We start from the raw sequence: 25,288 nt of genomic DNA, 5'->3' as shown, positions 1-25,288 counted from the left end.
TGCTTATAGGATGGCCCCAACAGAGTTGAAGGAACTGAAGGATCAGCTGCATGAGTTTTTGGATAAGGTATTTATCCGACCTAGTATTTCACTTTGGGGTGAGCTTGTCTTGTTTGTAAAGAAAAAGAATGGGTTTATATGGATGTGTTTTGATTATCGACAGTTGAATAAGGTGATGGTTAAGAATTATTATCAACTTTCTCGCATCGATGATTTATTTGATCAGCTTTAGGGTGCTGCGGTGTTCTTGATGATTGATTTGATGTTCGTTTATCACCAGTTGATGATTAGAGCTTTGGATATTCCAAAAATAACTTTTTAAACTCGATATGGTCATTATGAGTTCTTGGTCATGTTCTTTGGGTTGACCAATGCCCCTGCCGCATTCATGGAGTTGATGAATCGGGTGTTTGGATCTTATCTTGACTCCTTTATTATCGTATTTATAGATTATATCTTGGTGTATTCCAAGAGTGAGGTTGAGCATGATGAGCATTTGTGTAATGTGCTTTAGAGACTGAAGGATGAGAAGTTTCATGCTAAGTTCTCTAAGTGCGAGTTTTAGTTGGAATTTGTTTCTTTCTTGGGTTATGTGATGACTAAGTAAGGTATTACGATTGATCTAGCCAAGGTTGCAGTGGTTCGTAATTGGGCTAGACCTACTACACCCACTGAGATTTAAAGTTTTACTGGTTTGGTTGGGTATTATCGGTGTTTCGTTGAGGGTTTTTCATCCATTGCAGCTCCATTGACCAAGTTGACCCAGAAGAAGATTTCTTTTCAATGGTCCGATGCTTATAAGGCAAGCTTTCAAAAGCTCAAGGATTTATTGACTTCAACTCTTATATTGGCTTTGCCCAAGGAGTGTGTGGGCTTTACTATCTTTTGTGATGCTTCAAGTGTTGTGTTAGGTGTTGTGTTGATGCAAGAGTGCAAGGTAATTACGTATGCATCTCGTCAGTTAAAGCCTCATGAGAGGAATTATCCTACCCATGATTTGGAGTTATGCGCAGTTGTGTTTACCTTGAAGCTGTGGAGGCACAACTTGTATGGAGTCTGTTGTGATATCTTCTCAGAACTTCATAGCCTTCAGTACTTCTTCACTTAGTGAGATCTTAATATTAGGCAGCACCGTTGGCTTTAGTTGCTTAAATATTATGACTTGACTATTCTCTACCATTCGGGCAAGGCTAATGTAGTTGCGGATACCTTGAGCCAAAAGTCAACTAGCATGGGTAGCTTGGTGCATCTTTTGCCCAAGAAGAGGCTTTTTTCCTTAGAGGTTCAGTTTTTGGCTAACCATATGGTTAGGCTTGATATTTCGACACCAGGGTGTGTTTTGGCATTTATGAATGTTAAATCTTTTTTGATAGAGTAGATTCGAGCTCATTAGTTTGATAATGTTGGATTAAGGTAGATTCAAGATAAGGTATTGAGTGGGGAGAATAAGGAAGCCTCACTTAATTCAAATTGAGTTTTGCAGATTAGTGGTCGAGTTTGTGTGCCGAGAGTGGGTGACTGGATTAGATTGATCTTGGAGGAGGCCCTTTGTTCCAGATATTCTATCCATCTAGGTGTGTCTAAGATATATCGTGATTTGAGACAGCATTATTGGTGGGGTGGTATGAGGCGAGATGTAGCAGATTTTATGGCTCGTTGCCTATGTTGTCAGCAGGTGAAGGCTGAGCATATGAGGCCTGGTAGGTTGCTTCAGAGGTTACCCATTCCCGAGTGAAAGTGGGAACGGATCACCAAGGACTTTGTGACTAGTTTGCCTTGTACATCTCATGGTTTTGACATTGTTTGGGTCATCGTGGATCGATTGACAATGTCAGCTAATTTTATTTCAGTTCAAGTCTCATTCAGTGCTGAGAGGTTAGCCCATATCTACATTCGTGAGATTATGTGTCTGCATGGTGTGACGGTGTCCATTATTTTAGATCGAGGTTCTGTGTTCACATCTTACTTTTGGAAGACTTTTCTAGAAGAGTTGGGTACTCGAGTTGATCTTAGCACAATGTTTCACCCCCAGACTGATGGCCAGTCAGAGCGGCCTATCCAGGTTTTTGAGGATATGCTTCACGCATGCGTGATGGATTTTGGTGGCCAAAGCAACATTTGGCTTTAGCAGAGTTTGCATATAATAATAGCTACCATTCCAGTATTGATATGGCTCCTTTTGAGGCGTTGTATGGTAGGCGTTGTCGCTCTCAAGTAGGCTGGTTTGATGTTTCAAAGGTGAGACCTCAAGGTACAGACATGCTTCGCGAGTCTTTGGATAGAGTCTAGGTCCTTCAGGATAGATTAGAGTGGCTCAGAGTAGGCAGAAGTGCTATGTTGATCGTAGACTTCGTGCCTTGAGATTTGGTGTTGGTGATCATGTTTTCTTTCGAGTTTCACCCATAAAGGGTGTGATGAGGTTTGGGAAGAAGGGCCAGCTTAGCCCCAGGTATATTGGTCCATTTAAGATTCTTTGAACTATTGGTGATGAGGCTTATGAGTTGGTTTTTTCCCCTGATCTCTCTGTTGTTCATCCAATTTTTCATGTTTCTTCATCGCTATATTCCGAATTAGTCTCATATTATTTGTTGGGAGTCTGTTCAGCTAGATAAGCGGTTGTCATTTGTTGAGGAGCCAATCTCTATTTTGGCTAAGGATGTTAAGCGATTGTGCTCTAGAGTGATCCCTGTGGTTAAGGTCCAGTGGTGACATCGAACTGTAGATGAAGCTACTTGGGAGATCGAGTCCGATATGGGTAGTTCTTATCCCCAACTCTTTATTGATTCAGGTATTTCTTTTGCCTTAGTTCGAGGACGAACTGGATTTTTAGTGGTGGATGATGTAACGACCTAAAAATTTGATGAAATATGTAAAATTTGTGATTTTATATGATTTGACTGTTTTACTCCTTCCCGTAGTTGCATTATGGTATTTCTGGGGTGTGAGAGTTATTGACATGATTTTTGATGAATTTTGGTATCATTTATGCAATATTGTTGTTTTTGATAGCTTCGAGAGCCTTATTTTGGACTTATATGAATATCTTTTGATCCGTGCAACGTATGGCTGCCCCAGCAGCTGTGAAATATCGATTTAAGGCTAGGTAGACCTTTGATTCGGGTCCTGGTTCAGCCAAGCTCATTTCGACCTATTGATCGGAAAGTTGAAAAATTGAAAATTTGAGTGTGGGACCTATATTTGATTGAAACTACGTCGTATGAAAAATCCGACTTTGCCAACAGATCCAAAATGTTAATTTTAAGGTGTTAGCATATTTGGTATAAGTTTATGACTTTTAAATCTCATTTCGACCCTCGGTTTGAAAAATTATAATTTTGGATTTCGGGGGTCAACTTTGTGAAAACGATATTTTTTTGAAAATTTGATATTGCCATCACGTCTGGAACGTCAAATTTAGAATGGTTGCATAGTTCATTTGCATGTATCGGGCTCCGAATGAATTTTGGACACCCCGTCGAAGTCCAATCGACCAAAGAAAAAAATAGCTCTTGCAGAAAATCTGCAATAAATAGTAGATTTTCACCTCTTTTCCACCCATTTTTCTCATTTTCATCTTGCCTCTTGGGAGTTAGACCCTAAATAGTGTGGGAGCTTAAAATTAAAGTTTATGAGAGTTTAGGAAGCTAGATTAACACTAATTTCTTGGTTTTATTATGGATTTAAGGTAAGAATTCACCTTTTTTCTTAGTAATTTCTTGATTAATTTTTCAAAACTCCAAAAATCCTAGGGCTTGATTTTAAAGCCCAATTTCACTTCTTTTCACTTGAATAATATTTTTACCTTACAATTACTAGTTTTCATCAATTTAATCCTTAAAACAACTCCGATTCTTATTTTTAACCCGGATTTGAAAGATTATTATGCGGTAAAGCTTAGAAATAGTTTTTCTTCAATTTGAACCTCGTTTTTGACTCGATATAACTTGGACTTTTAGCTGTAGATTTCTAAAAATATGGAGAAGTTGTTTTTAAAGTAAATTTCTAATTTTGCCCTTTTTTTTGGAAATCCGTTCCAGGGGTCCATGTTGACACCGAATCAAAAGTAGTTAATATGAGTGTCATTGGTTTTGTTTTGACCCGTATATTCCATATTTGATGTTTTTAGTAGAGTTCAAGATTGTTCGTGAAAAGTAAGGTCGTGGGTTCGAAGTGTAGCAGACCGGTTTCGGCTTTTGAGGTAGGTTATGGATTAACTCTTTCAGACTGAGCTGAGTAGTAAATAATGATACAAAATGCATGTTAAGGAAGAGAAATAATCATGAAAAATAGATATTTATGTATTGTGCCCGTGTGGGAACCTATATGTGATGTAATTATTGAAATTGAGTTATTATGTGATATGTGTGACTGTGTGGGGTCCTATAAGATATTAATAGCCTTGAATACATGTGAATAGTTGTATTGTGTTGTTAATATGCTTAATAAGGTACCATTGGTATATTGTGACTATATTCTTACTTTATTTGGCATATGAGACGTGTGGAAATTTATGGATGGAACTGAAATAATGAGTGGATATTGACTCACATGGTTGTGGAATTATATCATTGTGGTAGGTTGTGAAAATACTCATCGTGATTGATTGTGAGCATTACATCCTCATATCATACTCATTTAGGAAACATTGATACCACCGTGACAATATCTGAGAAACATTGGCGTCACCTTTTTAAAACCCTTTCCGTGGGATGTGCCGGGGTGGAGATATTGTAACACCTTATAAAACCCTTTTTGAGGGATGAGCCGAAAAGAAGATATGAGATATGTGGATTTTATACAGGTTGAAAAGCCTCCCATGGGTCCTGCGTTGGGAGGCTTGCCTCCGTAGTTGTATTCGGGGATTGTACGACGATCCTAAAGGTTGTGCGACGACCTCGTGCATCCTCATCATATACGTTGCACTTACTTTATTGTGTTATGTTATGTTGTATTGTCATATTGACTTGTCATCTATATATTTATCGTATTTTATTTTACTTGTATTTGATGATCTCGTATATGCATGTCCCCCTTTGTTCTTCTTATATGTGATATACTTTTGTCCTATCTTGGTGTGATGTTGCAATATATGTGAGATATATTAGAACTGTTAGTGCAAGGGGTGTGGGCTACCGTTGTAGGACATTTTCTGATTGTAGGTGATGTGCCCTTAGTGTATATTTTGTATGCTTTATTTACTACTTTGCTTGGTCGTTCTATGATACCTACTGAGTACAAGTGGACCATACTCATGCCTACTGTACCCTTTCGGTGCAGGTCCTATCTTGAGTGCGCCTCAGCTTAATTGACTTAGGCGATTATTGGAGCTTTCAAGGTAGCGGTCGGACATTCATACGTCCGAAGTTCATGTCTATCTTTCTACAGTAGTTATGTATTTATTAGTATTGGAGACAAATATTATTCCTTTATGGTTATTTTTCTGTTGTATTTGACTCTTGGATTGTATTAGTACTGTAGAAAGATAGAGGTGAACTTCAAATGTATAAATGTCCAACCACTACCGTAGAAGCTCCAACAATCGCTCGAGTCAATCAAGCTGAGGCGCACTAGAGCTAGGACCTGCTCCGAAAGGGCATAGTAGGCATGAGTATGGTCCACTTGTACTAAGTAGGTATCATAGGCCGACCAAGTAAAGTAGTTAACAAGACATACAAAATTTACACTAAGGGTACATCACCTACAATAAGAAAATGTCCTACAATGGTAGCCCACACCCCTTACACTAACAGTTCTAATATATCTCACATATATTGCAACATCACACCAAGATAGAACAAAAGTATGTATTATATCATATATAGGAAGAACAAAGGGAACATGCATTTACAAGATCATCAAATACAAGTAAAACAAGATACGATAAATATATTGATAACAAGTCAATACGGCAATACAACACAACATAACACAATAAGTAAGTGCAATGTATATGATAATGATGATGATGATGATAATGCATGAGGTCGTCACACAACCTTCAAAATCGATGCACAATCCCCATATACACCTACGGAGGCAAGACTCCCAACGCAGGACCCATGGGGGGTTCGTCAACCCGTATACAATCCATATATCACATATCTCTTTTCCAGAATATCCCTCGAAAAGGATTTTATAAGGTGTTATAATATCTCCTCCTCGGCACATCCCTCGGGGAGGGTTTTAAAAAGGTGTTGCTAGTGTTTCTCAGATGTTACCACGGTGGTACCAATATTTCATGAATGAGTATGATATGATAATGTAATGCTCACCACCAATCACAATGAGTATTTTCAACCACAATGATATATTTCCACAACCATGTGAGCCAATATTCACTTATTATTTTAGTTTCATCCACAAATTTCCACATGTCTCATATGCCAATAAAGTATGAATATAATGGAAATACACCAATGGTACCATATTAAGCATTTTAAGAAAACAATACAATTATTCACATGTATTCAAGGCGATTAATATCATATAGGACCCCACACGGTACCACATATCACATAATAACTCAATTTTGACAATTACATCATATATAGGCCCCCACACAGACACAACTCATAAATAGCCATTTTTCATGATTAGTTCCCACCCTTAAAATGCATTTTGTATCTTCATTTATTACTCAACTCGATCTGAAAGAGTTAAGCCATAACCTACCTCAAAAGCCAAAATCGGGCCGCTACACCTCGAACCCACGACCTTATTTTATCTAACAATATCAAACTCCACTAAAAATAGCAAATATGAAATCTATGCATCAAAACAAAATCAACGACACCCATGTTGACTACTTTTGGTTCGGGGTCAAAATGGACCCCTGAAATGGGTTTCCAAAAAAAAAGAAGGGTAAAATTGAAACTTTACTTCAAAAATGTGTTTTCCATATTTTTAAAAACCTAAATCTAAAAAATCAAGTCAAATCAAATATAAAACGAGGTTCAAATCGAAGAAAAATTATTTTTGAGCTTTACCGGGTAAAATCTTTGAAATCCGGGTTAAAATCAAGAATCAGAGTTGTTTTGAAGGTTAAATTGATGAAAAAATAGTAATTATAAGATAATATTATTCAAGTGAAAATAAGTGAAATTGGAGTTTTAAAATCAAGTCCTAAGATCTTTGTGGTTTTGAGAAATATATCAAGAATTTATAAAGAAATGAGTGAATTCTTATCTTAAATCAGTAATAAAACCAAGAAATAGATGTTAATCTAGCTTCCAAACTCCTACAAACTTTACTTTTAAACTCCCACACTATTTTAAGGTTTAACTCTCAAGAGACAAGATAAAAATAAGCAAAATGGGTTACAAAGAGGTGAAAACTATTATAAACAGTGTTGTCACGACCCGAACCGGGGCCCTGACCGTGACGAGCATTCACGAACCCGAAGGCCTAGAACGCCCTCTGTCTATTTGGTAATCATGCACATAATTCATATGATAAGAGATAATGCAGAAGCAGAAATCTAATACGGAAACATGGTCAATCTGAATGTGATCATACTACTGAAAACTAAAATCTAAAATATATCTGAATAATAATGTCGACTCAGTCTGCGAAATCTCTACTATGAACTAAACAAAACTGTCTAAAAACTGGGACAAGGCCCCCAGTAGACCAAAACATGACTAAAGATAAATATCTGATAAGAACAGGACTTCTGAATCATAGAAGGCTCACCAATGCACAAATATGATCTGCGATCTGAAATATCTACTGTTTACCTGGACCCCTAGACTGAGCCTCAGAACCTGGAAGGAGGGGGGGTCAGCACAAATGTACTGGCATGCGAAGTAATCCAAAATAGAGTAATTGAACATATATATATATATAATTATATAATACATGAGAGAAAATGTTCATCAAACATTATGCATAAAACAGTTTCTGAAAAACACATGGGCACCTTCTGAAAACATGCAACTTGTCTGTACATTTCAAATTCTGATCTGCGTATTACTTCTGAGTTAGGTGGTATCCCCTACAAGTCTGATATTCCACGGGTGATATGGAATCCACCATTGACTCGGCGGGGGAGCCTCCAATCCGAGTATGTCACAACAGTTGGAGTTCCTAAATCTGATACGCCACACGATACTTAAGTCAGCGTATAATAATATACCCGGGTCGGCAAACAACAGTTTTAGGCAATGAGTTGCTTGAACTCAAGCCCTCTTCAGGGAACCACGTAACATCACTGTATGCCCATTTTTAACCTTTTCTGTACATGCAACATTCTGAATACCTAAAATCATGATAGTCTAAAATATTTATTTGTCTGAGTCTGATATGGCATTGGTCTGAATTGGTATCGTCATACCAATACTTTTAAGTCATGATTTCTGAGCCATAATACATTAAGTTAAATCTTTCATTTAAAGAATAATTTAGACCACCAAAAATATGCAGCTGATATAGAAGATTTCATGTTTTGAAACTCAAGTCAAAATCATGCAAAAACTTCATCAACATATGGTAGTCTAGTGTCTTTAGAAAATCCATGCACTCTTTCATTACATGCATTATGAACATTAAATATTCATGCTAGATTCCCTCTTTAGTGATTTAAAACCACCTTTAAATCATAACAAGAGTTCAATCATTTCATATAGTGCTTTTCAAGGATGCATTGCAAAACAATTCATAAGCTATGAGAAATCTGAAAAATTCATAATAAGAGGAAATTCACCGAAAATCATGGTCTCAACAAGAATTCATTCTTAAATACATGGTTTCATACATTCATATTCTCAAATAACTTTGGGAAAGGTCAAAAGACCAAAACAATGATGTTAAAACATTTAATACATGAATATATACATAGATTCAAAAACCCCATTCTAAAATATAATTTTTCTATGCCCATGAGAATTTAAGAAAACCCCGCGTACCTCTATTTCGGAAAATAATGGGTGCTTCTTGAAGCCTGTGGATTGGGGATTCTGAATCTCTAATCAATTTTGAAAACCCACAATTGAATCTTGATTTATTTGGGTTTTTAGTTTGAAACCCTTGGGAGTGTTCTTGAGAAATTTTAGATGAATGTGGATGTATTTTGGAGAATTGGGGACTGAATTTCGTGTTTATGGCTGAATAAGGGTGGCAAAAAGGACCATTTTGCCCCAAAAACGGAGTGTTTAAGTCACTTGAAACTATTACATAGGCACAGCATATGATATCACCTATCGCCTATATTTACATAGGCGCCGCCTATGATATCGCATATGCTTTCCAGTGGCTATGTGCGATTGGTTACGCCCGAGTTGTTCTCATGAATGCAGGACTGAATACACTGATAAGCTGAACTCTTCTATTGAACATGCATTTGTAATGCATGCATATCTGACTGAACTAACGTATGAACGTATGGATAAATACGCAATAATAGCTGATGCGAAGCTTGTAATAAGAATCTATGCATGCAACTGAATGGGGTATCTCCGCCTTGGGACCCTATGTCCCTCTATGAATGCTCAATTCACTAAGATACTCGGAAAACTGAGGCGATGCATAGGGAACCTACGAATTGAATCATAACTGAACATCTGGAATCTGAATTTAATGCATGATGCATGAACTGGGCTATACTCGTAACTACTGGTATACTCTATCTTGGAATAGTAGCATGTCTGAGATTTCGAGTAGCATGAATAAGTGGAAAGACGAGAAAACAAGTGATGCGAATCTGACTACTAAACTGGCTTATTGGCCATACAGACTGAATTATACTACACCTTCATACTTAACTGGAGTATCTCTTCAGCACAATTCTCTAAAGAAATTCTAATAGTAATAGGGAGCCATGAATCTTGGGTATGGATTACACAAGACATCCAACTGAGGAATCACCACATTAACACTACTCTGCAGTCTGGAATCATAGGCATATAACTCCTGAATTAGGATAGAATTACTAGGCCTTTGGCATTACAACTTCTTACTTTCAAGCTTAGCACACTTCTCGAATATCACTTAACTATACTATTCTCCTTAAATATCATATTAATTCAACTCAGCTTAAAATTCTCATATGAGCATTGACAAATCTTTCTACTAATGTCGGAAATAACTTAATCCCTTCGCCGTGATCAAGCCTAACTCTAAGTCACAAAAATACAACATGCCAGACCACGCTATTATTCTAAACCATATGATGCAATCTTCTATATCTCCTTTAAAGATCACATCCAAAGTATAACATGCCTTACCACTTCAATGACTACTCTGAACTCTTACTATGAAGTCGCTAGTGATATAGCGTTCCTTTACAACAATCTCGATATGTCACTCAAGCCTATCTTTATATCCATATATGAACCTCAAAGAAAACACTCATAAAGGCATACTTCACATATTCTCTAAACCACTATCAATATCACTCCCACGAGCAACCCCAAGAACATACACATACGAAATTCTACTAACCATCAAATAAATAAAAACTTGTCCCCAAATCTTACTTCATACTTATGGCCTTATCTAAACAAGCGTACTATGATCTTCCATCAACAAGGAATAATTACTCACCACCACTATCATCGCATAAGGAAGAGTCATAAAAAAGGTTAGAACATAAGATCTAGAGGCATGGAATGATATTGTATGAGGCTTGACTCTCATCTGAGGCCTGAGGAATAGTAAATAAACAACACTCACCAAAGCGCCCTGAATTTAGGGTATTCATGGCTATAAGATGAATCTCGCCAATTATTTAGCATAAAACATGAGTTATGGAAATGGAGCATATTATAAAACGTGAGTACATGACTCTCTATCATATGTATGAACATGAACTGATCATGGAACTAAATCGTAAAGCATGAGTAGGTATTAGGATCACTGAGAAATACTGAGATAGGAATGGGTTGAGATTCACCCTTACTTTTTGATGTTCTATATCATCATCACATCTCTATAAGAATCTGAGAGCCTGAATTGGTTATTCGTTCTATCATCTCCCCCTTGGCTTTAAGCCATCATATTAAGTTCAAGAGATCCCTTATTACTAGACTCTAAACTGAACTACACTCACCGCACTTTGGGGTCTAAAATACAATAATACACATAATTAAATAGAAATTTAACCCGAAAGACCACACATGAAAGTGGAAAGCCCACTGCTAATATTACCTTCTGAGATACACTCTATATTTTGATAGCCCCAATAGTCATAGTATAATGCTTGCACACTTATTTCTATCGGTTCAACCTTCAAAGCTCAAACTTAGATTTCTAACACTTAACATGGATATCATCGAGCCTTTTTTGAACCATACCACTTTCGTCATAGCTACCAATATCGCAACTCTAAACTTATATCTCATTACTGTGAGAATCAAGATCATATAAAAGAGCCCAACACTATCAATCAAAACTCTTTAACCTGGCTATTTAGAGCCCATATAACATCTACTAGTCTTTCTCCATCTAGCAACTCAATGGTACTACTAGCCACACACAATATGTAATAGCCTTAGAAAAATACTACAGCTTCATACCACCTTGGGCATACTTCTACATCACATATACAATGTCATACTTCATTAGGAATCAAATAAACTTAGGCACTTGCATACACTGTTCAAGCCTATAGATCACTTCCATATAACTAGTATCATTAACGAAGAAATTATCATATCCACCCCCATGGCTATCAATTGTTTCAAACTTAATGTCTAGTGCTAAACATGATTTATAACCAACCTTACACACAATCCTCACTTAGAAACTATGAAATAAACATCAAGAAACACTAGTACACTAGAAATTCATAACCACAATAATCGATCATGACCTTATAGTTTTTCTTGTCATAATCCATTAGCACGTACTATTTCAACACATCAAGCTTACAAATCTAATCCCACAAAACATGTATCATCAATCTCTTACCAGTATTCACCACCACACCATTTAAATTCAAGCCTATAGTCTAGCATCAGTCATTTACAACCAATAAAGAGTGCAACATAATAAAAATATACTAATCTTTCAAATTGGGATACTCTACCCAAATACTTCAAAAATATACTACATACTTTCTCACAAATAGTATTAGTTTACAACTACCAAAGAGAAGAAGGTTAAGGGGTAAGGTCACATAATAGACATGATCAACCTTAAGCTTATGTTATAACCATACAATCTTATCTACTTATACGGCTTTCTCACATCACACTTACTTACCCCAATAGGCATTTAGACTACCTTCAGATACCCCATATGACAATGAGTCTATACTTACAACCTACTGGCTAATCTAGCCATTTTCATTCATAGCCTATAAGGGGTTTATATAACCATCTTAAGTATCCACTCTGGGCTCTTTCTCTATTTTGAAAGGAAGAAAACAAATAACATTCTGAGTCAACACTTCCTCCATGGACTACCATACAATCCATAAATGGTACCACTACATTAGTCTACCACCATGAAAAGGTAAATCATTCTCAATCAACAGTTATTCAACTAAAAATATTTAATCAAAAAAATCACCCTCACTCTGACTTCTAACTTTGTGACTTCACATCCCCAACTTCTTAGTCCAATATCACTACCAATAGGTCATGAAAACAACACTTTAACGCATACTACTATTCAGGTAGAAATACAGTTCCAACATTCTACTACACATCATCCCCTCTTAAGCAAGACATTTGTAACATAAATTTGAAGGGGACTAAATGCAATTAATACCTCAAGCTAAAAAGCACGATTCCATCAGGATCAATGTTTACATAGGAATCAATACACATAAAAGAACTAATGGACTCTTCTCAAGTCCTTGCACAAATTTTAACTCTTATATGGTTCAATTAGAAAGGACCATACCATTTAGATTCTAAACTTTTGTACTTGAATTACCTTAATAATGAGACATATCTGAGGATATTAGAGTAAGGAAAGAATATGGGATGACTTTTTACTTTCGTATGGGCGACACCATAGCACGAATTAGAGTATGAAAGAGGAACATTCTGACTCTATTGAACGAACTAGAACATGAAGAAAGAGACACATTCCTAAATGCCTAGTAGCCTCCTGCTTATAAGTATGGCATCCTCCACACCCATAAACAAGACTCTACCCGATGCAATTTTGCAGACACCCTGGGACCATGAACCGTGCTCTGATACCAAGTTTGTCACGACCTGAACTGGGGCCCTGGCTGTGACGAGCATTCCCAAACCCAAAAGCCTAAAAGCCCTCTGTTTATCTGATAATCATGCACATAGATCATATGATAAGAGATAATGCGGAAATAGAAATCTAATATGGAAACATAGTCAATCTGAATGTGATCATAATACTGAAAACTAAAATCTAAAATATATCTGAATAATAATGTGTGACTCAGTCTATGAAATCTCTACTATGAACTAAACAAAACTGTTTAAAAACTGGGACAAGGCCCCCAGTAGACCAAAATATGACTAAAGATAAATATATGAAAATAACAGGCCTTCTGGATCATAGAAGGATCACCAATACACAAATATGATCTGTGATCTGAAATATCTACTGTTTACCTAGACCCCTAGACTGAGCCTCATAATCTGGAAGAAGGGGGGATCAACACAAATGTACTGGTATGCAAAGAAATTCAAAATAGAGTAATTGAACATATATATATATATATATATAATACGTGAGAACAAAGGTTCATAAAAAATTATGCATAAAACAGTTTCTGAAAAACACATGGGCACCTTCTGAAAACATGCAACCTGTCTGTATATTTCAAATTTTGATATGTGTATTACTTCTGAGTTAGGTGGTATCCCCTACAAGTTTGATATTCCACGGGCAATATGGAATCCGCCATTGACTCGACGGGGGAGCCTCCAATCCGAGTATGCCGCAATGGTTGGAGTTCCTGAATCTGATACGCCACACGATACTTAAGTCAGCGTATAATAATATACCCGGGTCGGCAAACCACAGTTTTAGGCAATGAGTTGTTGAACTCAAGCCCTCTTTAGGGAACCACGTAACATCTCTGTATGCCCATTTTTAACCTTTTCTGTACATGCAACATTCTGAATGCCTAAAATTATGATAGTCTAAAATATTTATTTATCTGAGTCTGATATGACATTGGTCTGAATTGGTATCGTCATACCAATACTTTTAAGTCATGATTTCTGAGCCATAATACATTAAGTTGAATCTTTCATTTAAAGAATAATTTAGACCACCAAAAATATGCAACTGATATAGAAGATTTCGTGTTTTGAAACTCAAGTCAAAATCATGCAAAAACTTCATCAACATATGGTAGTCCAGTGTGTTTAGAAAATCCATGCACTCTTTCATTACATGCATTATGAACATTAAATATTCATGCTAGATTCCCTCTTTAGTGATTTAAAACCACCTTTAAATCATAACAAGAGTTCAATCATTTCATATGGTGCTTTTCGAGGATGCATTGCAAGACAATTCATAAGCTATGAGAAATCTGAAAAATTCATAATAAGAGGAAATTCACCGAAAATCATGCTCTCAACAAGAATTCATTCTTAAATACATGGTTTCATACATTCATATTCTCAAATCACTTTGGGAAAGGTCAAAAGACCAAAACAATGATGTTAAAACATTTAATACATGAATATATACATAGATTCAAAAACCCCATTCTAAAATATAATTTTTCTATGCCCATGAGAATTTAAGAAAACCCCGCGTACCTCTATTTCAGAAAATAATAGGTGCTTCTTGAAGCATGTGGATTGGGGATTCTGAATCTCTAATCAATTTTGAAAATGCACGATTGAATCTTGATTTATTTGGTTTTTAGTTTGAAACCCTTGGGAGTGTTCTTGAGAATTTTAGATGAATGTGGATGTATTTTGGAGAATTGAGGACTGAATTTCGTGTTTATGGCTAAATAAGGATGGAAAAAGGACCATTTTCCCCCAAAAATGGAGTGTTTAAGTCACTTGAAACTATTACATAGGCGCCGCATATGATATCACCTATATTTACATAGGCGCCGCCTATACTATTGCCTATATTTACATAGACGCCGCCTATGATATCGCATATGCTTTCCAGTGGCCATGTACGATTGGTTAGGCGACGCATTCTACTTTGAAAGGCCATAACTTCTTGCTCGAGTGCTGGATTTTAGCAAAATTGGTATCGTTGGAAAGCTAACTCGAAAAAATATCATTTTACACATAGTAGGCTCTCTAATTTGACATATACAAAGAGTTATGGTTGATAGAAGTTGACAAAAATTATAATGTCCACTTAAACTTAATCAATCGAAGTAGTTTTCAACTCGTCCTTGAGTCAAAGGAATGGATTCACATACTGCGCAAATAATTAACATGCCATATTGGCATAGGATTTATGGCTTCGGGATTATCAACACATCGGAATCATGGTCTATATTGTAGACCAAAATGCGGGGCATTACAAGTGCAGTTTTTCTACACCAGCATTAATGAATAAAGTTGTTTTTTAAACTCCAATCTGGATTTCGACGGGGTGCTCGAGATTCGTTTGGATTTTGTTATACACAAACGAGCTATGCAACCATACCAAATTCGATGTTCCGAACGTGATAGTGATATCGTATTTTCAAAAAAATATTGTTTTCACTAAATTGACCCCCGAAATTCGAAATCACAATTTTTCAAACCGAGGGTCGAAATGAGATTTAAAAGCCATAAAATCATACCAAACATGCTAACACCCTAAAATCGACATTTCGGATCTGTTGGCAAAGTCGTATTTTCTATCAGAGGTCATTTAGATCAAATGTGGGTCCTCACCCATATTTTCAATTTTTCAACTTTCCGATCAATAGGTCGAAATGAGCTTGGGTGAGCTGGGACCCCAACCAAAGGTCTACCCAACCGAAAAACGATATTCCAGAGATGCTAGAGTAGTCCATTCGACCATCTATCGTACGGATCAAAAGATATCCCCATAAGTCTAAAATAAAGCTCTCGAAGCTATCAAAAATCACAATATTGCATAAATGATATGAAAATGCATCGAAAAATCTACCAATCACTCTCATACTCCAAAAATACCATAATGCAACTACAGAGAGAGGGTAAAACAATCAAATCACACAAAATTATAAATTTGACACATTTAATTAAATTTTTAGGTCATTACCTCATCCACCACCAAAAATCTAGTTCGTCCTTGAACTAAAGCAAACGAAATACCTGAATCAACAATGAGCAGGGGATAAGAACTATGCATATCAGACTTAAACTCCTAAGTAGCCTCATCTACAGGTCAATGTCGCCACTGGACCTTAACCACAGGGATCACTCTAGAGCAAAACCGTCTAACATCCCTAGCCAAAAAGGAAACTGGCTCCTCAACAAAGGACAACTGCTCATCTAACTGAACCGACTCCCAATGAATGACACGAGACTCATCAGGAATATACTAACGTAGGATATAAACATGAAAAGTTGGATGAACAACTGATAGATTAGGGTGAAAAGCCAACTCATAAGCCACATCACCAACAGTTCAAAAAATCTCAAACAGAATAATATACCTGGAGCTAAGCTTGCCTCTCTCCGCAAACCTCATCATACCCTTCATGGATGAAACTCAAAGGAAAACATGATCACCAATAACCAAATCTTAAGGCATGAAGTCTACGATCAGCATAGCACTTTTGCCTACTCTGAGCTGCTCAAAGTCTATCCTGAATGATCCAAGCTCTGACCAAAGACTCACGAAGCAAGTCTATACCTCAAGGTTTCATCTCTGAAATATCAAACTAACCCACTAGGGAGCAAAAATGCCTACCATAAAATGCCTCAAAAGGAGCCATATCAATACTAAAATGGTAGCTATTATTATATATAAACTCTGCTAAAGCTAAAAGCCGCTCCCACTGGCTACCTAAATCTATCACATATGCGCGGAGCTTCCTCCAAAACCTGGATAGTCCACTCTGACTGACCATCAGTCTGGGGTGAAATGCTATGCTCAGATCAACCCGAGTACCCAACTCATCCTGAAAAGTTTTCCAAAAGTGAGATGTGAACACATAACCTTGATCTGAAATAATGGACACCGATGCACCATGCAGTCGCACAATCTCACAAATAAAGATAGGGGCTAACTTATCATCACTAAATGAGTCCCAAACTAAAATAAAATGAGTTGACTTGATGTACGAGGCAAATCAGTCACAAAGTCCATGGTGATCCATTCCCTCTTTTACTCGGGAATGGGTAACCTCTAAAGTAAACAACCAGGTCTCATATGCTCAACCTTCACCCGCTAACAACATAGGCAACGAGCCACAAAATCTGCTATTTCTCACCTCATACCACCCACTAGTATTGCTGCCTCAAATCACGATATATCTTAGTCACACCTGGATGAATAGAATATTTGGAACAATGGGCCTCCTCCAAGATTAGCCTAATCCAATCACTCACTCTCGACACACAAATTAGGACCCTAATCCTAAAAATCCATCTAAATCAAGTGAGGCTTCCCCAGCCTCCCCACTCAACACCTAATCTCAATTAACCTCAATTCACATCATCAAACCGATGAGCTTGAATCTACTCTATCAAAGAAAATCTAGCCTTCACAAATTCCAAAACACATTCACGTGTCAAAATATCAAGACTAACCATCTATTTAGCTAAAGACTGAACCTCTACAAGTGAAGGCCTCTTTTGGGTCAAAAGATGCACCAAGCTACCCATGCTAGTCGACTTACAGCTCAAGGAATCCACAATCATATTAGCCTTGCTTTGATGGTAGAGAATAGTCAAGTTATACTCCTTAAGAAACTTAAGCTAACGATGCTGCCTCATATTAAGATCTTGTTCAGTGAAGAAGTACTAAAGGATATGATGATTTCGGAAGATCTCACAATGGACTCTGTACAAGTAGTGCCTCTACAACTTTAAGGCAAACACAACTGCGCACAACTATAAATCGTAGGTAGGATAATCTCCATTAAGAGGCTTCAACTGATAAGATGCATATGCAATTACCTTGACCTACTGCATCAACACAACACCTAACCCAACACCTGAAGCATCACAAAAGATGGTAAAACCCATGCCCTCCTTGGGCAAAGCCAATATAGGAGCTGAAATCAACAAATTCTTGTGTTTTAGAAAGCTCTTCTCACAAGTATCATATCACTGAAAAGAAATCTTCTTCTGGGTCAACTTGGTCAATGGAGCTGTAATAGATGAAAAACTCTCAATAACATGCCGATAATAATCTGCCAAGCCAATAAAACTTTAAATCTTGGTGGACGAAGTAGGTCTAGCCCAATCATGAACCACTCAATATTGGCTGGATCAACCATAATACCTTTCTTAATCACTATATGACCCAAGAAAGAAACAGACTCTAACCAAAACTCATATTTAGAGAACTTAGCATACAACTTCTCATCCCTCAATCTCTGAAGCACAATCCGCAAATAGTCCTCATGCTCAACTACACTCTTGGAATACACCAAGATATAATCTATAAATACTCTAACAAAGGAGTCAATATAAGGTCAAAACACCCAATTTATCAACTCCATGAATGCGTTAGGGGAGTTGTTCAACTCAAAAGACAAGACCAAGAACTCATAATGACCATATCGAGTCCAAAAAGTTATCTTCATAATATTTAAAGCTCTAATATTCAATTAGTGATAACCAGACCTCAAATCAATCTTCAAAAACACTGCAGTACCCTGTAGCTTCATCAATGCGATAAAAGATACTTATTCTTAACCATCACCTTATTCAACTATCAATAATCAACATACATCTGCATAGACCCATCCTTTTTCTTCACAAACAGGACAAGTACACCCCAAGGTAAAATACTAAGTTAGATAAATACTTTATCCAACACCTGATACTACTGATCCTTTAATTTCTTTAACTCTGTTGGGGCCATTCTATAAGGAGGAATAAAGATAGGCTTGGTGCCCAGCTCAACGTCAATAGAAAAATCAATATCTTGATCTAGAGGCATACTAGGAAAGTCTAAAAGAACACATCCATAAACTCATGGACAATACAGACATAATCCAAGGATGGAGGAAAAACAACACCGGTGTTTGAATATGAGCCAAGTAAGATAAACATCCCCTCTCAATCAATTTATGAGCCTGAACATAAGATATAATCCTCTAAGGACTTGAATGAAGTGCACCCATCTAAGCTATCCTTGGCATACCGACAAAGCTAAAGTCACAGTATTGGCAAAACTATCTAAGATAGCATGATAAGGAGCCAACCAATGCATGCCCAAAATAATATCAAAATCGATCATGTCTAAAAAAGCAAGTCTACCAAAGTCTCATGCTTGGCTAAAGTCATAACACATGATCAGTGCACCTAATCCACAAGTAAAGAATTACCTATCAGGGTAGATACATAAATAGGCATAGGGAGAGGCTTACTAACAGAATGAAACCCTAAAAAAAATACATATACACATAGAAGAAAGTTGATCCAGGATCAAATAATACAGATGTAGGTCTAAAATAAATGGGGCCGATATCAATAATCATAATATGAGAATTCTTGACATCAGGTCAGGCTGGTATAGCATAATAATGACCACAACCACCAACTGCCTGGGTGGCCCCATGACCACTACCACAGGCTCCACCATCTTTACCTCTCACACCTCTGGTAGAACCTCTACCTCTCACAGCTAAAATAAGAGTAGCTCGATCACCCAATGGGGACAGTCCCTAGCTATATGGCTAATCTTATCACATATACAACAACCTCTATGACCAACCTCAATAGAAAAAGGTACAACTAGGCCCAAATGGCCACTCTAAACTACTAAACTAGAAGACCCACCACCTAAACTCTGTAAAGCCACCACTAGCCTATGATGGTATCTACGAGAACCTTTAAAATCTCTACCTCAAGAGGTATAACTCTTGATCTCACCAAAATTTCACATCTTACTAGCGCCTCCCTGAGATGCACTAAGAATATCCTTTATCATCTTAGCATGATCCACTATACTCTGAAAAGAAATCCATAATACAACCATTAGAGACGTAGTAAACTGAAAAGAGACTCAGACGACACCCGAATTTGAACTGGGGAAAAAAAATTAGGGCTTTCGATTCGAAAAAATGTGTGCTGTGCTCTGTGATCTTATTCTTCTCCAAGACCCGATGCTTCATCTGCTTCTTTAGCTTAGTAGGACTTCAAACACGCTATTGCGTGAAAGATTTCCCCATTTCATTGCTACGGATACATCGGAGCAAGCGGTTAAGGCCAAGGGCGGAAGAAATGAGGAAATGCCTCTGCCAGGGAGGTATAGAGCTTCTAACCACGTGGTCTCTGTTCTATCCGTAATAAATACCCTGTAAGTGTTTCTACATTACAGCGGTTGGGTGGAGTGGGATTTAGAGTCCGTTCGCTTTCTCGACTCAATCTAAACGTTGGGAAAGATTAAAGGCTGCCTGATCCAAACTATTCACAAACTTCTGAATCTTCTCAGTCTCAGAGAAAATATTATCCTAGAAATATCTGGATAGGGTATGAAAGTGTGCCTCATACTCAGCAACTATCATGGAACCTTTCCACAAATATTTAGACTCATCCACATTCGATCCCTCAAACTGTAAGGCAAAAATCTCTCCATAAAGACATCAACAAACTGATTCCATGATGACTCAGGAGCATCAATAGGCCTACAACCGACAAATAATCTCCACCAATCTCTCGGTGTATCTCTCAACTGATAGTAGTATAAGCCACACCATTCACCTAGAAAGAGTGAAACATAACTTAGAACACAAGGTATAAAAAAACTTCACATAATAAAGAATGAAATAAGGGAAGTTTTCTGTAATACCCCGATCCTTCCTTAAGCCTAAATCTTTCTTTTGAGTGAATATGGATGACTTCCAAAGTGATTGATGTTTATTTCATGTTTTGACTTTCTGTCTTGTGGAGAATTGAATAATATTTTTGTCGATACCAATTTCATCAAAATCAAAGGTCAGAGCAAGAAGTTATGACTATCTGAAGTCTCAGTCATGAAACATCGTTATTCAAACCCTCAGCACATCACGGAGATGAGTAATATACCAATTGTCATTTTCCTATAAGCCTCCATGATACTAATGCATTGCGCCAAGGCTCAATATTAGGATTATCAAATTTCAGTGCACCAACGCGATTCCACCACATCACGGTGCCCTTCCAGGTCATAACCAAGGTGGCAACGTGATTTCATCGTGTTGCACTACTGAGAAGTTTCCCAGTTGTCCAAATCCAATAAAGGACCGCGATCATGGTGCATCGTACCAAGGCCAAAAATTGGGCTCCAATTTTAGAATTTGCTCAAGGGCATTTTGGTCTTTCCGCCCAGTTTGGCCCTCTATATATAAATTCAAGTAGAGAAGAGAAATTCATTCTTCTCCATTTCTCTTCCAAGAAATATCTAGAACTAGGGTTTCTCTCTTCCAAATCCAAATCAAATCTTCTCCAAAATATTCAATAATTTTTCCATAGATTTCATCAAGTTGTTCAAGAATCAAGTTCTCCAAGTCAAAGCATCAAGAAAGTTAGCTCAAAGTGTGAAGAAGAGTTTCCAATCATGTCTTTTCATCTTAAAGTTATAATACAAGGTATGTGGGTTTGAACAAGGATACTTCTTTCGTTCTTGTGCCCAAATATTTAATTTCTGCTATTGAATTTCATGATTTTGTAAAGTGGGTTTACACCCAAATTACTTTATCAATTATTTATGAGAATTGAGCAATTCAAGATTGATATATATGACTATTTCATTGTTTTATTTCTTAAATTGAGAATTTATGCCATGAGTTGTATATTGTTGTCATGAGATGATGATTTCTAAGTGATTTAAGATAAGTGTCATGATTTATGATTTTCTATGAGAAGTTTGATTATTGAATATATATTGATATTGAGCTTGAGAGTCAAGAATGAGTTTTATGATGTTTTCTTGAAGCCTTGATACTTGATATGATTTAATAAGCAAGTGTACTTGATGTCGAGAAAGATTGTTTTAAGTTTGAGTTGAGTTAGAAATCCATAAATTGTTTATGATTTATAGATGAGATATATTTATGATTTTCCTCTCTATGATAGACCCTTGAGTTGATTGAGGTAGATTTCATAACGCATTCTGAGCTGAGTCTGGGAGGGGTATTTATCACCTAACGGGAAGTGTAGGTTCGACGCATCCTACTTCCCTAGAACTACGTGCCACTATAGGATTGAGATTTGAGGGCCAAAGTGCCGAGTTTGTGATCACAAAGATGAGTTTGAGGTTATACTACCTAGCAAGATTATAACTCTCCCGCCAATGTGGGGTTCCTTCCTTAGGAGGGAAAAACATTAGACTCCATGTAGCTTACATGGTTTATATTGGTTAAAAGAAACTCCCAAGTCTATAATAGTCCAGGTTTTATGAGTCACCGAGTCACTCTAAGTCACAAGTCAAAGAGTTTGAGTTGAGTCCAATGATTTATGAGATTTATGAAGCATGTGTTATTATTGATGATTTATGGAAATTATGTTTCAGGTAATTCAAGCGAAGAGAGTCATTATTGTCAGCTTGCATGATTTTCTTACACATTTATGATATTTTTTATAATGTTGTATACACCCCCACATACTCAGTACATTCCCAAGTACTGATTCCCATACTCTTCTGTGTTCTATAGTTTCTCGTGATGTAGGTTCAGGTGCTCCGTCTCAACAGTGATAGTGATCTTTGGGTACCTTCATCTACACTTCTATAGTTGGTAAGTCCTCATGGTTTGAGGACCTATGTCCCCGATTTTGTCTTATTAATAGATGGTTGTTTCTTTTATTTCTTTATGAGTCAGTTGGGGATCTGTCCCAATGGCTTTTCAGTCTTATATAGTAGAGGCTTTGTCAGACTAGAGTATTATTATGTACAGAATATCAGTATTTTGATTGTGCAGGCTAGTATATCTTTTCTCTCAAGTATGTCCATGATATGATATCCTTTCTTATTTTGCCATGACTACCATCAAAGTGAGTTCTGAAAGGGATGACAGGCTTAAAGGGTTAGCTTGAGGCCACATATGGCCTTAAGTACCGTGTGAAGTCTCAGGATAGGTTCTTGGGGAGTTACAAGCTTAGTATCAGAGCCTAAGGTTTAAAGAGTCCTAGAAAGTCTGACAAGACACATTATGTAGAGTCTTGATCATTGGAGTGTAGCACGCCACATTTATAAGCAAGAGTCTACAGGATGTTTTAGGAAAAGTCATTTCTTTCTTTAAAAGTCTATTTTGCCTACGACTTTTTGTCTCTACTATTAATTCGTACTCTCTTATGATAAAAAATGCCTCCTCATAGAGCTCGCATAAACAATGAACGACCTTAACCTATCGATCCTTTAGATGAAATGGTGTCCTACGCTGAATTCCGGGCAGATTTTTAGGCGCTAGCCCAGGCGTTTACCGCCAATGCTTATACCCATGCTCAGGTCACAGTTTCACATCCGCAAGAAGGTAATTCAGTGGCTACTTTGGTTTATGATTTATATGGATGAATCTGCCAGAGTTTTATGGTCAAAGACAGGTGAGGACCCGCAGATATATCTTGATAAGGTGAAAAATATCACCCAAATTATACATGTAATGGAGGAAGAAAGTGTGGAGCTAGCTTCCTATCGCTTTATTGCTTATGATAGGGTGGAGATATGGAGGAAGAGTAGAGGGGAGGTTGCCGCTCCCATGACTTGGGAATTATTCTAGGATGCCTTCTTAGACAGGTTCTTTCCCCCTGAATTAAGGAAAGTAAAGGTAGAAGAATTTATGAACTTGAGACAGGGATCCATGCCAGTTAAGTAGTATTGTCTTTAGTTCAACTAGTTATCTAAGTATGCTCCTGGTATGATGGTTAATTCTAGGACTAGTATGAGTAAGTTTCTGACTGGCATATCGTGTTATGTTGTAAAAGTGTGTAGATCTGCTATGCTCAATAGGGACATGAATCTTTCTAGGCTAATGATACATGCTCAATAGATTAAGGTGGACAAGGTGAAAGAGAGAGAAAGAGTAAGAGGAAATAAAAAGTTATATCCGAGTAGAAAGGGTATGGCCAAACGAGATTTTTTGGAGGGAACCACCCTCAGTTCCAGAATCATTCATTCGTGCCAGCACCTTCATCAGCTAGTGCTCCCGTATCTAGAATCAGGCAAGAGCAGGGTAATAGGTCTACTATGTCTAGGTCCTGGGATAGTATGAGTAATAGACCTCATCCTCCACCATGTCCAAAGTATAGTAGGGACCATCCTAGTGAGTGCTTAGTTGATCGGAGGGGTTGTTTTGGTTGCGGTAAGTTGGGCCACAGATTCAGGGATTGCCCATACGCTAGAAAGGGGAATCGTGATGTTCGTCCCCAGAGTTAGGCTATTAGTGCTCCAGCCCTTTTAGCTTATCCTACTCATCCTCAGGGTGCCTCGTCTAGTACTACAAGTGGTCAGTGCCAGAATAGCTTTTATGCTATACCACCCCTCCAGGAGCAGGAGGAATCACTAGAGGTTGTTACTGGTACGCTCCGTGTATTTCATTTCGATATGTATGTGTTGATGGACCCTGGGTCAAGTTTTTCTTATGTGACTCTATTGGTGGATGTGAATTTTGAGATCAGTGCTAAAAGGATTCCTGAGCCTTCCCTAGTTTCTACCCAGTAGGTGAATCTATTGTTGCTAAGCAAGTGTATAAGAAGTGTCCTATCACTGTCCTTCACAGAGTCAAGTTTGCTAACTTGATTGAGTTAGACATATTTAATTTTGATATTATTTTGGGTATAGATTGGTTTCACTTTTGCTATGCATCTATAGACTGTCGTACCCATGTAGTCAAGTTTCAATTTCCCAATGAGCCAGTCTTTGAGTGGTCTGGAAATTCTATATCTTACCTTAAAGCTAGAAAATTGATATCCAAGGGTTGCATCTATCTTTTTTTTGAGTTAAAGACACTAAGTTTGAGACTCTGACTATTCAGTCTATCAGTGTTGTCAAAGATTTTCTTGATGTTTTCCCGGAAGATCTCCTAGGGGTACCTCCTGATAGAGAGATAGAGTTTGAGATTGATCTTCTTCCCGATACGCAGCCTATTTCTATTTCTCCGTATTATATGCCCCCCACAGAACTTAAAGAGTTGAAAGAGAAACTTAAGGATCTTCTTAATAAGGGTTTTATAAGGCTTAGTGTGTCTCCTTGGGACTCACCCATTCTATTCATGCAAAATAAGGATGGTTCATTGTGTATGTGC

This window comes from Capsicum annuum, chromosome 9, assembly GCF_002878395.1.
Source record: "Capsicum annuum cultivar UCD-10X-F1 chromosome 9, UCD10Xv1.1, whole genome shotgun sequence".
Classification (NCBI taxonomy): Eukaryota; Viridiplantae; Streptophyta; class Magnoliopsida; order Solanales; family Solanaceae; genus Capsicum; species Capsicum annuum.
This window is presented reverse-complemented; position numbering follows the sequence as displayed.